Below are 13771 nucleotides of genomic sequence, written 5' to 3' on the forward strand. Positions count from 1 at the left end.
CTATACCCTCTACTTCAGCCTCTCTCTAGTCTAGATCCTTTTCCCTTAGCAAAAACTTCTGGTCTGGGATATTTACTTGCACAATCAGTGAGCATTAGTTGGTGCCGGAATCCCACTCTGTGGAATCTGAAATTGAATTTCTTTTTTAATCAGTAGCTTTTCGGCATTTAAACATATGGGCAAGGTTAGACTAAGAAAATACGGCATATGTGGTTCAGTGATAGAATTCTCGCCTTTCATGCAGGAGACCTGGGTTCAATTCCTAGCCAGTGCACTTCAAGCACAGCCAGCGCCCACCCGTTAGTGGAGGTTTATGTGTTGCAGTGATGTTGAACAGGTTTCAGTGGAGATTCCAGACTAAAATGGACTCGGAAGAAAGGCTTGGTGGTCTATTCCTGAAAATCAGTCAGTGAAAACCCTGTGGATCACAACAGTCCAGTCCACAACCTATCATGGGGATGACACAGGACAGGGCAGTGTTTGGTTCCATTGTGTGTGGGGTCACCATGAATCAGGGGCTGACTCAATGGCAGCTGACAATAACAGTAAGAAAAGCCCAGGGGTAGAAAAATCCCTCGGAGGTACACCCCAAAACCCAGTGCCATCGAGTCGATTCCGACTCACAGCGACCCTATAGGACAGAGTAGACCTGGTACTGACAACCAAAAACTAGACAGATAAAAGATCTGGTTAAAAAAGAGCAATAGGTTTCTAACAAGACCAGCTTCTGCTAAAAAAAAAAAAAAAATTTTTTTTGCTAGAGGCATATAAATGGTTCTGCAATTTAAACTGCATAGAAGGACAACATGAAAGTGGAGTGGAGAAACAAAATCCACCCCAAAAGTTTTTTGGCCTTAAGCACAAAATCTCTTCAGAATGGCCCCAACAGCCCAAAAGGCAAACAGCGTGGATTTTTTCTTTTAAATCCATAACAGGGTTTTACCTGCCAGCAGGGCTGTTGGAATTTACTAGGCCCATACATTTTTTTTTTTTTATACCAATGTTTAAATGTTTTTGAAACATTGCAAGAGATGTTTTCAAAACTGACTTTTCACAAACTCAAAGCAAGGGAAATCAACTCATAAGAGCAACAGGAAATTAATCGCAGGGATTTGACTTCAGCGACACAGGCTAGAAGGTTCTGAGTTGTTGCTGTTGTCATTTAATGGAGCTCAATCTCCACAGGTCCACTGGCTCTGTACAAAGAAAAACCTCATTCAGTGCCATGTGGCACCATGAAGTCGAGACCCGGATCATAAAGAGCCTGGTCTCCCTTATTCATTGTCACATCTGGTATATGTCCAGGGGCAGATTAATCAGTAAGCAAGGTACGCACAGGTTTACAGTAAGCAAGGTATGCACAGGCGTACTTGTACTTACCAATCTGTAGTGTACTATTTCACCTGGATTTTACCATATCTTAGTAAGTAAGCACAAGTAAGCCTATGTGCACCTTGCTTATTGGGTAATAATACAGTACATTGGCACCCCGGTCCTCAACTTCACTCATAACTTGGTCTGGAGGCCAACATTTATTGCTCACGACAACCTTGTGGTTGGTATTATTACCGTTCCTATTTATAGACGAGGAAATTAAGGCTTAGCGACCCTAAATCACTTGCCCAATCCCAGCTAGTCAATGGCAGAGCTGGGATTGAAGCTCAGGACTGTCTGCACTCGGGAGACTTAACCACAAACAAGAGTCCCTCTCAAATGGCTAAGGATGGTTTGACTGCATGAGCACAAAAGCTTTGTTTTTATGTGACTTTTGTTAAGGACTGCTGATTGCTTTGGTTGTTTTATTACACTTTCTCTCTCCAGGATTTATCTTTTCTGTGCTGTTCTGCACTCCAAAACTCTCTCTCTGCCCTTCTTAGAGACTCTCCTCAGGCATTGAAGCGAAGCATTCATGCAGAAATAAGCCCAATGTTTAGTGGATGAAGTAGAACAAAGACCTCAGTGACTTTCACTTTTGCATTATCGTCTGATTTCTCTGCATCAACCCTGGTGGCGTAGTGGTTAAGTGCTACGGCTGCTAACCCAAGGGTTGGCGGTTCGAATCCACCAGGCGCTCCTTGGAAACTCCATGCGGCAGTTCTACTCTGTCCTATAGGGTCACTGTGAGTCGGAATCAACTCGATGGCACTGGGTTTGGTTTTTTTCTTTTTTAATATCTCTCTTGCAATAAACCAGTGGTCGGTCAAGTTGATTGACTCACAAGGACACCATTGTATATCAGAGTAGGACTGTGTTCCATAGAGTTTTCAATAGCTGCTTTTTCAGAAGTAAATCACCAGGCTTTTCTTCCGACGCTTCTCTGGGTAGACTTGAACCTCCAACCTTTTGGTTAGCAATCAAGCACATTAACTCTTTGCACCACCCAGGGATTCCAATATCTCTTTTAAGCCTCCCAACAACCCCATGAAGTAGCTATTATCGTTATCTTCATTTTACAGATGAGGAAATGAAGTGTTGAGACATTAAGGCATTTGTCCAAGGCTGCTTGACTAATTAATGGCAGGGTCGGTATTTGAATCCAGTGCTGGGTGACTTCAGTGCCCATGTTCTTCGGCCTCTACCACTCTGCCTTCCTGGCTCTGTGCTTTGGAGAGCTAGGCCTGCACCTCCCTGTGGCCCTGCTGGCCTGTACATGAACCTCATGTGGTGTGTCTGTGCCTGGGCTCCTCCTGGCCAGCTGCTGGGTGTCACGAGGTGTTAACTCATTTGGCAGCTCCGTGGGGAGGCTCTGAGCACACTAGCCGCCTTTGCCCAGAGGGCTTGGCAGTTCAGATACACAGATCTCACTGTCTGCAGTGACCTAACTCTCCAGTTAATTGACAACAGACATCACGAGGGTTTGGATCCACACACTGGTCAGGGAGTCAGGGTGTCAGCCAGCAGTAACACCCAGTGACGGACCAGACTGCATCTGCTATCCTCCCTGGCTCATATGACTAAGTGAGAACCAGGTTCACCTCACCCCAGGGTTAGGTGAGCTTCGTAAAGCAGGCCAAGTCAAAAGAGACAGGCTTCGTAAAGAGGCCAAATTCATGCACAGAGGTTAGGCGAGTGGCAGGTCCTGCCCTTTTTCCTCTTCGGTTAAAAAGAAACCCAGAGCATATTATGCTGGACAAGAGCCACGAGGGCTGTGTGGTCAAGCTCAGGCTCACAAAGACCTCCACGGTTCACTTTTAACATAGCATCTGTCTTAGTTATCTCGGGCTGCTGTAACAGAATATCACAAGTGGATAGCTTTAATGAAGAGAAATTTATTCTCTCACAGTCTAGTAGGCTAGAAGCCCGAATTCAGGGTGCCAGCTCCAGGGGAAGGCCTTCGTTCTCTCTTGGCTCTGGAGGAAGGCCCTTGTCATCAATCTTCTCCTGGTCTAGGAGCTTCTCAGGGCAGGGACCAAAGGACGCACTCTGCTTCCAGAGTATTCTTGGTGGTATGAGGTCCTCATGTCTCTCTGCTTGCTTCTCTCTTTTATATCTCAAAAGAGATTAATTTAAGACACAACCTAATTTTGTAGGTTGAATCCTGCCTTATTAACATAACTGCCTTTAATTCCACCTCATTAACATCATAGAGGCAGGATTTACAAGGAAAATCACATCAGATGACAAAATGGTGGACAATCACACAATATTCGGACTCACGGACTAGCCAAGTTGACATAGGTTTTGGGGGGACACAATTCAATCTTTAACAGTCATGTAAGTGGGATCATACAATATTCGTCCTTTTGTAACTGACTTATTTCATCCAACATAATGTTTTCAGGGTTTGACCATGACCGTGTATGTATTGGAACTTCATTTCTACGTAGTTGAATAATACTCCATTGTATGGATGTATCACATTTTCTTTATCTATTTATCTATTGATGGACATTTATGTTGTTTCCACCCTTTGGTTATTGTGAATAGTGTAAAATCAACATTGGTGTACAGGTTTCTGTCTGCTTACATCATTGTCTCTTTGCATTAAAGGCACTCATTTGTTATCAGGGGGTCAGCAAACTTTCGTTGTTAAGGATTAGTTTCATAAATATTTTAGGCTTCGTGGGCTACGTACTGTCTCTGTCACATGTTCTTTTTTTAACAACCTTTAAAAATGTAAAAAGCATTCTTAACTTGCAAGCTATACAAAAACAGGCTGCAGGCCAGATTTGGCCCCCAAGTTGTAGCCGGCAGACCTCTAAATTCAAATATATAAGATACACTACAATTTTTGTGATTTCATTTTATTATATCTTCATTTTTTTTAACTGGTTGTCTCAAAAAATTACTGGTGACTGGAGTTGGTCCCCCAGTATCCAACCAGACCTCATAGGAAAAGGCCTATGTCCTGGCCTTCATGTCTTGCTCAGTGCTACCTGTACACTACATGGAAATATAAAGCAATCAGCATGAGAACAATTTAGAAGTAAGTTTAACAAAGATTAAATTATGAGTGTTAGTATTGCCTTTGAATGGATCTTTGGAAATCATAAATCATTCTGCCTAAATTTCCCCATCTGTACAATGGGTATAATAGTATTGGCATGGATCCTAGGCAGTAACCAATAGTGTCTTAGTTCCTAGTGCCACTATAACAGAAATACCACAAGTGGGTGGCTTTAACAAACACAAATTTATTTTCTCACAGTTAGGAAGCTAGAAGTCTAAATTCAGGGCTCCAGCTTTAGGGGAAGGCTTTCTCTATCTGTGGGCTCTGCGGGGGAGACTCTTATCTCTTTTCAGCTTCAGTTCCTCAGTTCCTTGGCGATCTTCATGTGGCTTGGCATCTATCTTTCTCTTTCGGTGCTTGCTACCTTGCCTCAGGGCCTAATCTCCTCTTTTATATCTTAGAAGCTACTGGCTTAACACATTCTACACTGATACGGCCTTGTTAACGTAGCAAAGAAAACCTTGTTCCCTAATGGGATTACATCCGCAGGTATACCAAAGCCAAAAAAAAAAAAAAACCGATTGCCTTCGAGTTGATTTCGACTCATAGCGACCCTACAGGACGGGGTAGAACTGCCCCATAGGGTTTCCAAAGAGTTCCTGGTAGATTCAAACTGCCGACCTTTTGGTTAAGAGCCATAGCTCTTAACCGCTACACCACCAGGGTTTTTCCACAAGTATACAGAAGAAAAAAAAAAGAAAAAAAAAACCCACCAAACCCATTGTCATCGAGTTGATTCTGACTCATATCTACAGGTATAGGGGTTTTTTTGGGTTAGAGGTTAGGATTCACAACACACATTTTGGGGGACACAATTCAGTCCATAACAAATAGGCTGTTCCTGTGGTCTGGCATATTTCTGCTCCAACCATAAGTTTCTAGGTCCGTTCCTAAAAAAAAAACTCAGTGGCTTTTCAGTGGAATCATTTACTATTTCCCTTGGCAAAAGTAGAAAATTATTGACGGAAAGGTGAGTAATGCCAGGTCAGCAAAATACTTTGGAGTCAGAGAAATGGCAGCAGCTGTGTGTGTCCCAGATTCAGAGTGGTCCTCTCACGAGGCAGTGATTTGGGGTGACCCTGGATCAGGCTCCCTCTGCGTGGTCCCTCTCCTCTAAACAGAGCAGGGACGTTGGAATCAACTTCATTACCCAGGTCAGTCAGGAATCCTGGGGCCCCCCAGGTGACTGAAGAGCGGAATTGACCTCAGGGATACAGCAAGCTCACTGCAGAGCAGGGGTCTCTGGAGCCAGCAGACCTGGACTGGTATCCCTGCTCCATCACTCAACCTATTACATTACCTTGGTAATCCCTCTGAACCTCAATGGAGAAAATGAGGGCTTTGGACTAAATGATCTCTGAGCTCCCTCTCCACCACCTATCTCTTAGTTTGTGGTACTGTGGGGGCTTCGTGTTGCTATGATGCTGGAAGCTGTGCCACTGGTATTTCAGATACCAGCTGGGTCACGTATGGTGGGCAGGTTTCAGTGGAGCTTCCAGACCAAGACAGACTAAGAAAGGCCTAGAAATTACTTCTGAAAATTAGCCCATGAAAACCCTATGGATCACAATAGAACATTACGTTGTCTGACTTGCCTGCAGGAGGGATCAACTGCTAGAAGAAGACATTATGTTTGGTGAAGTAGAGGGCAAGGGAGACCCTCAGTGAGAGCGAATGGCACAATAGCCGCAAAGATGGGATTATACAGCACCTGGCCATGTTTCATTTTGTTGAACATAAGGTCTCTGTGAGTTGGAGCTGCCTCAATGGCAGCTCTGTCTCTCCTCCCTCTAGCTCACCCCATCCATGCTGAGGTCCATGAATGGAGTGTCCCCTATGAGAGTCATTTCTGTATCAGAATTTCCCACAGTTCCACAGTGCTTGGCACATAGTAGGCTTGCTGTCATGTGTACTGACTTATGGGGAAACCAGAGCAAAAAGGAAACCACACCCTACCTCTGCTCTGAGATCAAACCCCTGTTACTGGGTCATATTCCCACCCCTCATTGAACTGGGATCCTTATGTTTAATTTACTGAGACTCCTTATTGCCAGCCAGAATGCAGGGCCTGAGAGAAAGGGAGGCTTAATAAGTTCTTTTATTTTCTGACCATCGTTCCTTCTTTCTCCTCCCTCTTCAAAAAGAATGATAGTAGGGAGGTGGGGGGGCACTTGAGAAGCCGAGATTTTAAACCTCGCCAGAGGTCGTCAAACAACTTGTATTTTTGCTACAAAGAGGGGGCTGGGGAGGGGTGGGGCAGATGGTAAATTGGCTGTGAGGACCCTTTCAGTGATGTCTTTCTTGGGCCCCCAGCTGGTAAAACTGCTGCAGCACCTGGGGCAGGCCCTCCAGTCGGCAGATCCCATCAAACCTGAGAAGCGAGGGTGCCAGCAGGAGCCACATGGGCCGGGAAATTATTTCCTAATAAAACTACAAAGGGAAGAACGACAACTGGGCACTGCTGACAAGTATTGTTGTCTTGTATCAAAATCTCTTCATAAACCTGTTTGAAGAACAGAGCTCAGCTTCTCTTTGAAGTCCCAGTTCAAAGCCCTTGACTCTGGCATTCCTAGCTACGGTGGGGGCTGGCCGGGATGGAGAAGTTGGAGGAACTTGGCAAGCGCTCTGTGCGAGTAGATGCCTTGGTACTCGGAGGGCAGTTTTTCGGTTAGATTTCCTGTTGCACTCCTAATTATTAATAATAACCGCTCCACCGAGCCCCTCCTAGGTGCTAGGTGCTCCCCATAGACTATCTCATTTAACACTGGTGACCCTGGAGGGAGAAGTTACCCTCATGTGATAGAGGAAAAACCCATTGTCGTCGAGTCGTGGTGACCCCATGTGTGACAGAGTAGAACTGTCCCATAGGGTATTCTTGGCTGTAATCTTTACGGAAGCAGATCGCCAGGCCTTTCTTTTGCAGTACAGCTGGTCAGGTTTAAGTTTAAGTCACCCACATTTAGGTTAGCAGTTGAGTGAAAACCATTTCTACCACCTAGGGACCTTGATAGATGAAGAAAGGGGAGCCAATCCCCAGCTTGTCCATCTGATTCCAAACCAAGCGTTCTCCTCCAGTTGAGGTGGCCTCTCATGAATGTAATGGAACGCAGTTGCTGGGTGAACCCTGGTGACCAATTCTGCAGGACCAAGTCACCAGCAAGTTGCTGGAGAAAGGGTTTGGATGAGAAAAAGTAACAGTACAGGTCCTGCCTTCCAGCCACCTTTCAACTCAGTCTACATCTTATATGCAGGCCCAGTGGACACAGAAGGATGGGATCTGCTTTCAATGACCCCACACCCAGATGGAGATCAGGCCACTAGGAACACATACCAGGACCCTTACCAGAGGACAGAAAACCCTATCAACCCTGGAAACACCTGCAGGAGAAGGAAAAATTGCTACATTCCTGGAAGCTGGAGAGTATATCCTTGCCTGCTCATAAACCAGTTGCCAACCAATCAACAACGATTCATGGCGACCCCAATGGCTGATTTTTTCAAAAGTAGATTGCCAGAACTTTCTTCCAAGGCACCTCTAGTGGACTCAAATCCTCAACCTTTTGGTTAGCAGATAAGCACGTTAACTGTTTGCGCTACCCAGGGACTCCACTCAGAACGTAATGGGCCCAGTACAAAGGCCCAACCTTTTGATTTTACAGTGCAAGGTCATGGGCATTCTGACTCTTGGAACTGTACACATGCACCTCTGAAATTAACCTCTGGTATTAGCTCAAGAAGGAGCCCTGGTGGTGCAGTGGTTAAGTGCTAGGCTGCTAACCCACCAACCACTCCGCAAGAGAAGGATGTGGCAGTCTGCTTCTAGAAACATTTACAGCCTTGGAAGCCCTATGGGGCAGCTCTGCTCTGTCCTACAGGGTCTCTATGAGTTGGAATAGACTTGACAGCAATGGGTTTGGTGTTTTTGGTTTTTTATTAGCTCTGGAACTCTCGAGGTGTACATGCCTCCAGGTATACATAAGACAAATGAGAGTCTTCTTACTCTAAGGAAGATAAACAGAAGTTTTTATTGTTCTTTTTCTTTCAGGGGGTATAAATTTGTGTGAAATTCTGTCCGGATTTTTGTAGTCACTTCTTTACTCCCTTACCTTCAAAAGACTCTGATACCGCTCACCCAGTATTAAAATGACGTTTTCTCTCTCTTCCGTATTAGTACGGAGGGGACGTTTATTGGCAGAACGATTTTGTCTCCCTAACCCAAGGGCTGTTGTTAGCCACTGTCCAGTCAGCCCCTGACGCATGGTGACCCCAGGCACGACAGAACAAAACCCTGCCTGGTCCTGTGCCATCCCCACAATCAGTTGTGGATCAGACTATTGTGATCCATAGGATTTTCACTGGGTGATTCTCAGAAATAGATCACCAGGCCTTTCTTCCTAGTCTGTCCTAGTCTGGAAGCTCTGCTGAAGCCTGTGTGCCATGGGTGACCCTGCCAGTTTTTGAAATACCAGCAGCATAGCTTCCAGCCAACACAGTACCACAAACTGACAGACGCTGGCGAAACCCTATCTTTAGTCTCCTCTGAAACAAAACAAAACAACTTGCCAAATCAAAAGCTGCTCGGCATCAGGAGTGTTCCTTCTGCAGGCCTTTGCCATTCGAATCCTACCCTCGTGAAGTCGTCCACTCCTCAGCTTATTACGTACGTAGCTTTCCAACTGGTAAAAATATCGCCTCACACAGTTTCTCATGAGCCTGCGGCCAAGGGAGCAGAGTCGGAAGCTGTGGGGCTGACAGAGAGACACATGCAGAAGGTCGGGCGTTGTGATGGGCATCTGTCGTGCCCAGCAGGTCTCCCCTCTGGCAGAGCCTCCTCAAATCCATGCTCTACTTCATACCATGCAAATGAGATGTTGATGAGGTCATTGCATTCTGCTGGATTATTCTCTCTGACATTTTATTCATAATAATTATAGAGCCTTTCCACCTTCAAAGTGCTTCTCAAACAATTATTAATTAATTAACACTCATAACACCCTGGTGAGGTAGCTTAGTATTATTAATTTATCCCAATAGTATATTATTATTCACCCTTTCCTCCCTCCCCACTAGAAGGAAAGCTGAGTTTCCGGGCTGTGGGTCTAGCCCTCCACCAATCCCGCCAGTCCCCTGCTTCAGTCTTCCACTCTTCACTGCATTATGCCTCAGAGTTTTGGCAACCTTACATCTGCCTCTTTAGATTTTAGACTCAGGTCCCTACACACAACTACCCCACTTGTCTCTGTATTGGAGTAAGACAGTGGATTTATTGGTTTCTCCCCAATCCCAGGAGCCCCTCCGCCCGTGCCTTTTATTAACTCCATTCTCAGCCTCCCTCCCTGACGCCCTCTTTCCTTCTCTCCTTTTCCGGCTCTAATTCTCCCGCCTCCAACTTCATCTTTTTTTTTTTTCTCTTTAATTCTAGTACACAAACATATCTTTAATCTTATTCTTCATGTTGTCTTGTCTTTGTGTTTCCTGCCATATCTACAACTCTGTCACTGGTTCACTCGAGGACATTCATTTTCCTAGTTTGTTTGGATTTTAATTATGTGAACGAGACTCCTCTGAGGGTGCTTAAAGGAATGCCATCATTTAACTCCTCTCTCCCAGCTCGCACTCATTTCCTTCTTGGTGCATGGTGCCTTCGCCTTTTTGAATCCTATCACCCCAACAGCCCATCCGTTCATTCATTCATTTCTTCCATCCCCAGTCATTGAGTGCCTACCACGTGCAGGGCTCTGCACTAAGTGCTGGGGGCGGGTAGTAATCAAGATCAGCTACAACCCAGGTACCATCCACAGGGAGGAGGAGACTGAATGGAATGAGAACACCTTTAATAGAGTGAGGTAAACATTACAATAGAGGGATTTGAGCAACTCTATGGGAATATCAGAAAAAAAAAAAGAGACGTGGAGTCTATTTTGACGCATGGCAACTCTGCGTATTAGGGAGTAGAACTGAGCTCTATAAGGTTTTCTAGGCTGTAACCTTTATGGAAGCAGATAGACAGGTCTTTCTTCCATGGTGCTTCTGGGTGGATTCCCATTGTCAACATTTCAGTTGGTAGTTGAACACAAACTGTGCCACAGAGAAGTCTTCACAGAAGTAGGGACACTTGAAACATGAGGGGGGCTTTCGCCAGGCAAACAAGGGCCAAAGAGCATCCCAGGGTAGAGAACAGCACGAACAAGGTTTGGGCTTGGATTACTCGGGTAACCTGGGGGAGCCAGCCTTCCACAGGCTGCCTCTGATTTCATCTTAAGCCATCTGGAGACAGGTCTCCATTCCCTGCCCCCCCTCCACTGTTCCACCTTGAAAGAAGGGAAGGTGAATAACAGAAGCATCCAGGGGACAATGATTCTAAAAGATTTCATAGGGAGTGAGAAACAAACAAACCTCTTGCCATCAAGTGGATTCCAACTCTGGAACTGCCCCCATAAAGTTTCCAAGGAATGCCTGGTAGATTTGAACTGCCGACCTCTTGGTTAGCAGCCTTAGCTCTTAACCACTATGCCATCAGTGTTTCCTGAGAGTGAGAGTAGTGACAATTCACATCACACAGCAGGCCAGGCTTCTGTCCAAAAATCTCCCGTTGACATCTCTGTCCTCCCCCTCCTAAATCCCTTGGGACTTGACCCTGAATTATTCTTTTCTTCCATTCTACTCCCTCCAAGGCTCAAATCCCCCAGCGCTGCAAGATTTCCGGATCTATCTGCTCTCCCTTTCCCAGTCAGAGATATTTCACTTCCTCTCTCCTCCTCTTGCTTCCTCTGACTCCACATGTCAGCTGTTTTCTGGGGTGCAGACACCCACAAACACAAGGAGCTCTATTACCTAGGGTCTTAGGAGATTGTGGGGAGGGGTGATTATAAATATCAAATAATTTATTCTTATCGCAAGTGATTTTTTCTGTCATATTTGTTTGTGGAATACGAATGGTCTGGTGTGGCATAGTCTGTGTGCGTGTGTTTGTGGGTGTAGGTGTGTGTATTTGGGGAGGATAAAACCAAAAATGAAAACCCATTGCCTTCAAGTCAATTCTGACCCATGGCAACTCCGTGTGTTACTGCTCCAAGGAGTTTCCTTGGCTGTGATCCTTATGGAAGCAGATGGCCGGGCCTTTCTTGTGTGGTGCCAATGGGTGGGTTTGAGCCGCCAACCTTTAGGTTAGCAGCCGATCACAAATCGCTTGTGCCACCCACAGATTTTTAGACACGAGAAGGAGTCTCTGCCACAAAGAAGTGGAGGCAGGGGTAGGGGTGGGAGGGAGGCAGGAATCATAAAACTTGGAAAAAAGGCCTATTTGTGATGCTTGCCTTGCCCCTCCATTAAGGCTGTGAGATAAGAGCAGAGATGTTCGAAATAACAAAAACAGCCAAGCACACATCGGATGATGTGCCACAGACAGCACGGCTGCCCGTAAGGCCTGGGAGTGACTGTCGCACTCCAGGGAGCAGGGGCAGTGGGCGCTTCTCAGGCAGGCAGAGGCTGTGTCTCTTCGGCAGCCACATTGGAAGGGGGAGGCAGGGGCCCAGGTGGCTCTATCAGTCTGGGCTCAACTCCATCCTCCACACAGTGGCCAGGGCAACATTTCTAGAACACCCATCTGATTAGTTCAGTGACTCCCATCACCTACCAGATAAATCCTATAGTAGGACAATCCCCCACCCCCAGTTTACCTAACAATGTCCAGTTGTTCCCCAGTGTTCTGCTTTCCCTCTTCCAGGGCTCCGTGTGTGTGTGTGTGTGTGTGTGTGGTGTGTGGTGTGTGTGCAGGGACAAATCATCCAATGAGCATGGTAAGCACAGGCTTACTTGTGCTTACTTCCTTATCTGTAGTGGCCAATCTTACATGGGTTTCACCACATCTTTGATGATGTGCTCTTTGTGAAAAACATGTAAAATTGGTCACTACAGATTAGGAAAAGCACAAGTAAGCCCATGCTTGCCTTGCTCACTAGGTCATCTATCCCTGTCAGGGATTATAAGGCACCATAGGGCTGGAAGAGGGACAGATGCCAGCCATACCTCAAAGCAGAATCTTTGATGTGCTGAAAAAATGTGGAATTGTTCGTTACAGATGATCTGGTAAGCAAAGGAAGCACTGTGCTTACCTTGCCTATTGGATAATGTGCTCCTTTCTGTGTGTGTGAAAGAGAAAGAACCTTTCCCTTACTGCTTCCTCCCTCTCCAAACCCACGCTATTCACTTCCATCACTGCTACCTCCTCTTTTCTGCCCACTCATCCTTTAAGTCTCAGGTTCCTTGGCACCTCGTCTGTAAAAAAAGAAGAAAAAGAAAGAAAACAGTTACCATCGAGTCAATTCTGACTCATGATAACTCCATGCGTGTCAGAATAAAACTATGCTCTGTAAGGTTTTCAATGGCTAATGTTGTGGAAGTAGATCACCAGGCCTTTCTTCAGAGGTGCCTCTGGGTAGACTCGAACCTCCAATCCTTCAGTGAACCTCCAATCCTTCAGTGAGCAGCCAAGGGTTTTAACCATTTGCACCACCCATGTCTGGGAAGCCCTTGTCTGTAAAGCCCCCTTTAACCCCCTACCCCCTTGGCTGCCTTAAATCTGCCTTGTCTTTGCTCCTGGCACTCTTTTAGCCAAATCCCATTTATTTCTATTGTGTTGTAGCCAAGCCACGGATACAGGATCAGAGTTCATACCTCCAGTGCAAAGAACGTATTTTTTTTTTTTAGTCATCTTAAATCCCACTCTGAGCTCCTATCCTGTGGGTGGCAGAAATCCCATCACAGTCACCCCTCCATTTGCTGGCCATTGTCCACCTTTCCTGATTCACGGAGTCCCCCACTGTCGCAGCTCACAAATGCTCCTGTTCATATTTGGGACGTTTGGGGTGAGGATGGGATGCCCTGGTCTCACCAGTCTCTCTGGGCCTGCCACATTCGCCAACCCCTTCCTGATACTGCCGCATCTCTGCTTCCTGTCCTCCTCCCTCTGTCCCTGCTCTCATAGCCCTCTCTCACTCTGTCTCTTGCCCCTAGAGTTGCTTTCTTTGCTCTTCTTGCCCTCAAAAGCTTCTGTCTCTCCTCTTCACCTCTGGGACTCCTAGTATCCATTCTTCAAAGAGCTTGGGGTTTTTACAAAAGACTTTGACTTCAAACAGTTTCTATTTTCTGCCCTGAGAATATCCCCGAGGCAAGGACATGCAAAGGACCTGCTACCTGTTGATCTGAGGGATAATAAAAATAGAGCAAAACACAAAACAATAACTCAAAATATTACTTTGCTGTATTTATGTGTTTCCATGCTTTTTCCCTACTAGACTGGAAAGACCTTTAGAACTGGGT

The sequence above is a fragment of the Elephas maximus genome, chromosome 1 (assembly GCF_024166365.1).
Source record: "Elephas maximus indicus isolate mEleMax1 chromosome 1, mEleMax1 primary haplotype, whole genome shotgun sequence".
NCBI classification, from domain to species: domain Eukaryota; kingdom Metazoa; phylum Chordata; class Mammalia; order Proboscidea; family Elephantidae; genus Elephas; species Elephas maximus.